Source organism: Tinamus guttatus, unplaced genomic scaffold (genome assembly GCF_059628265.1).
Source record: "Tinamus guttatus ecotype Peru unplaced genomic scaffold, ASM5962826v1 Tinamus_guttatus_pri_ptg000614l, whole genome shotgun sequence".
Taxonomy (NCBI): domain Eukaryota; kingdom Metazoa; phylum Chordata; class Aves; order Tinamiformes; family Tinamidae; genus Tinamus; species Tinamus guttatus.
The window spans coordinates 105490-108173 of NW_028289148.1; positions in this window are offsets into that span (position 1 = coordinate 105490).

Sequence of the window (2684 nt, forward strand, 5' to 3'; positions counted from 1 at the left end):
AGCCCCAGCTCTGCCCGTGCAGCCGGCAGCAGGGACCATACCTGGGGGCTGCAGTCGGAGCTCTCCCAGTCCATGGGCTCCTCCTGGCTGCAGCTGCCCAGGCCACTGCTCCCCACAATCTGGAAGAGAGCAGGAGACCTTGGTGGTGATGTTGCATGGGGAAGAGGAAGGAAAGGGCATCCAGTGGCTGCGGGGCCTGTACCTGGCTGCTGCCATAGCTGAGCCACTCCATGGGCTCTGCTTCATTCAGTGCAGGACCCCCAGCTGTGTGCAGAGCCTGCGAGAGAGAAGGAAGAGTTTGCAGAACAGGTGCCAGAGCAAAGTAAGGTCTGGCCCCAGGGTCTGTCTTCCTGCAGCGGGAAACGGGAAAGCAGGAACGGGCAAGAACCCGCGCCAGGTCTCCTCAGGTAGCCAAGGCAATACCTGGAGGCTGCAGGTCGAACTCTCCCATTCCATGGGCTCCTCGACGCTGCAGCCATCCAGGCTCCAGGTGCCCGGAGGCTGGAATAGAGCAGGAGAGCTTGTGGGGACGGTCATGGTGGCAGATGTGGCTCTGTGCGCAGGGCCTCGTGTCCCCTGCGTGCACAGGGCAGGCGGTGCACAGAGCCAGGGCGCCAGGCTCAGGCAGCAGCCCCCGAGGCCTTGGCCGCTCCTGGCCCTGGCGCAGCTCTGCCCCAGCACCCAGGCCTGCCAGAGCTCCCTGCCACCTCTGCCACCAGCCCTGCGGCTGCTCTCGCAGAGCCAAGCGCCAGCCGTCCCCACGCAGCCTCTGCCTGCACGCACAGTACTTGCCCCGAGCTCTCCCACTCCATGTCCTCAACTTCAGAGTTATTCATTTTTTTTCACCCTCCTGACTCTGCAACAGAATGCAATTGTTTACATTTGCAGCCATAAGCACCAAGTGGTGCGCCATGGCTTTGGGGCCTCCCCTGGGAGGCATCGCGCAGGCTGCCCTGCAGCCCCGCAGCTCCCCTGCATCTTGTGGGCACCACGGGTGGCCCCTGGTGCTGCGCGGCCCTGCTGCTCACCTGGCCTTGCTGCTGCGTGGCCAGCACTGGGGCCACTGTGATGGGCAGCGCTGGGAAGCATCCGTGTTCCCGTGGCGATAACTGCCCCTCTGGGATGTTCCACTGCTCCGTGGGGGGAGGAGGACAGTGGCAGGAGCCAGGGGGGCTGCCGTGAGGAAGGGTCTGCGTGTGCTGGACTCCCCCTGGCACAGATGAGCCTGGCAGCAGAGAGCAGTGCGTGGCCTTGGGCTTGCTGGGTGCTAAGGAGGTCTCCTCACGCAACCCCATGGTGCTGCTGGTGGCTGCCTGCCTAGAGGTCGGGCTCCACTTGGGGCTCTTCTTCCACCCCTGCAAGCAGCCTTGAGTGTCTTGATCTTTCTTCCCTGCTCCACTCCCCTTACAGCCCGATAGACCCAAGGAAGTTTTGTTTTCCATGGTCGAGATGTGTTCCTTGGTAGCGCTGTAGGGTGCATTAGCAGGGAAGGTAGGGGTTAAATAGCTAATGTAGAATAAGCTGAGTCTTAGAGCACAAGGACCCATGATAACTGGCAGAGTCCGGATGTCTTGCTCATGGCAGGGGCAGAACCCTTGATAGATGGCAGGGTCAGGATGCCCTGCTCATGGCAGGGTCTGGACCCTTGATAGGTGGCGGGGTTAGGGTGCCCTGCCCTCAATCAGGATGATAGGGGGGCTGCTTATCCAGATGTTTTAATTCAGCAAAATAGATAACATTAACAAGAATGCAAAACAGGAAAACGGGAGGGGGAACACTCTTGGGTAAGAACGGTATAAAAGAGGGACGCTCGAAGTGGTCGGGGTCCGTGGTGTGACCCCTGCGTGGGAAAGCCCGGACCGCAGTTAGCTGGTAATACTTATTATCTTTCTCTTATTATTAAAAGGCACAAAATATCGATGGTGTTTGCCTCTTTCTCTGTTGATTCGAAAACCGGACCTAACATTTGGGGGCTTGTCTGGGATCCGAATGCAGGGGAGGAGAAAGAGATAGAGAAAGATAATAAGTCTAGGGAGGCCTCAGGGGGTGAGAGTGAGCCAACAGAAATCCAGGTGGACGCACCGAAGGATAGTCGGCTGGAGTCTGAGGGAGACGTCCCTCAGACTCCCACGAGAAGGAAGGGTGGTTGGTTAGGTTGTTTGGGTACACCGTATCTCCTTGACAAAAGGAGACCGGTGTGGGAAGGGAGAATTCTGTTAATAATCGCCCTTACTGGTTTACTGGCAGTTGTATTAACTTTGGTTTTAAGCGACGAGCTTGATACAATGGGACAAGGGAAATCCACCCCTTTGTCATTTATGTTAAATCATTTTGGATATGTTAAACGTCGGGCACATAATTTGTCTGTAGAAGTGTATAAAAACCGATGGGAGGCATTTTGTAAAAGTGAGCGGCCAAGTTTTGATGTAGGCTGGCCGAGAGAGGGAAGTTTTGATTTAGAATTAATAAGGAGAGTAAAAGAGGTAATAATGAGACCTGGGTCAGAAGGACACCCAGATCAATTTCCATATATAATCACATGGGAGGATTTGGTTCTCTATCCACCCCCATGGCTGAAACCTCTTTTGGGGGAGGGTAGAAAAGACGGAAAAGTTGATATTTATGTAGTGAGAAAGGAAGGGAAAAAAGCAGTACTACCAGATTCGACCTTATATCCAGAAATA